This window comes from Polypterus senegalus, unplaced genomic scaffold, assembly GCF_016835505.1.
Source record: "Polypterus senegalus isolate Bchr_013 unplaced genomic scaffold, ASM1683550v1 scaffold_888, whole genome shotgun sequence".
Lineage (NCBI taxonomy): Eukaryota > Metazoa > Chordata > Cladistia > Polypteriformes > Polypteridae > Polypterus > Polypterus senegalus.
Genome location: NW_024383155.1, coordinates 20,001 through 21,283, shown reverse-complemented (window position 1 = coordinate 21,283; position 1,283 = coordinate 20,001). Strand labels below are relative to the sequence as shown.

Below are 1,283 nucleotides of genomic sequence, written 5' to 3'. Positions count from 1 at the left end.
AGGTGAGGAGCACCAGAGAAGCATTAAAACAGTCGCAGCCAAAGGAATTTAGATTATATGGAACTGAATATGTTGAGTGTGCACACTCTGCAATGCATCATGGGTAGGGGCAAGAAACTCCCCGCCCACCACCCAGAGATACAAAGAAACGCCACTTATGCTAATCAACATCTGAATTCTTGCAAGGCCTCTAGACAGAAGTCAGCTTGTCCTGGGTATCCATCGCTATTTCCACTTCTCCTGATTTTCCCGCTTCCTTGGGCGCAAAAGGGAACAACTGGAATAGACAATAGACACGTCCAGAGCTGGTGAATTCTTCTTTACACCAATGTCCAGACCGTGCTTGCCGATAGGGTTCTCGTCATGTCACTTCAGGCCACTAGATGCACGAGAACCACACGATCGACTTCAAGGGTTAAGTGATCTATCGAGTGAAATCCTAATAGTGTGCAGACACTGGGTGGGCTCCTCATTATTGAATCAGTCGAAATCTCAGAGGTGGGTTGGGACTTGGATGTCCTGTTTCACCCGGAAACTCTACAGATTGAGGCACGTGGCATCGCGTTATGTCAGTGCAAAAGTGCAGTGTTTGGGAGGCAAGCCTTGGAGATCAAGTTAAACCTTGTATCGATGGCTACATTCAGGTCACACATTGAAAACAATATTATTTCCACGGAATTCAGAAATCAGCAGCAATCAACGGGTACTTAACGCCATGTCCTTTGATGCACATTTTTCCATTTTGCAAAATTTTCCTCAAAGAAGAGTGAAAGACAAAAATAAACAATTACAAACCAGGAATAACAAAGTCCTTCTCGGATACTCCCCGCTGATAAGATTTTTGAAGTGTTACCCATGTTTAAAAGTCTGAAGAATGGGAGATTTGGATTCAGCATATTACCTATGCTGTGCTTGCCACTGTTGAGGTATGTAGCTGTGCCATCATCTGAAAGTTTTTCCAGAATCCCAAGGTATCTTCTGCATGGTTTTGTAAGAGATATGACCCGCAGCTAAAGATCTGCTTGTGTGCTTAGATAGCGAGCTTTATGTCTTCCTCACACAAGGCAATTCGATTCCTTATCTTTAATATGCAGAGCGTGCGTACACAAGAGCGAGAGCCCTGAAAACTCCCAAAGAATTACCCCGGAAAAAACTCACAGCAGATACCATCGCAAACCCTCTGAAATCCTACCTAAGAGTTACATGCAACATCAGTACGGTTAAACCAGGGGGAACAGAGACAGGAAAGACACAACTTCTTTTTAACCAAGCTCAGAGAGCCT

The 1,283-nt window shown here is 44.3% G+C and overlaps 1 non-coding gene across 1 annotated transcript in view; it reads right to left on the bottom strand.

The window, feature by feature from the left end:
• Positions 1 to 1,277: 1,277 nt before the first annotated feature.
• LOC120521431 overlaps positions 1,278 to 1,283 on the bottom strand; it is a 116-nt gene continuing 110 nt past the window's right edge. Inside the window, exon 1 of the small nuclear RNA XR_005632122.1 lies at positions 1,278 to 1,283. This exon is cut by the window's right edge and continues 110 nt beyond it. This is a non-coding gene — a small nuclear RNA (U5 spliceosomal RNA).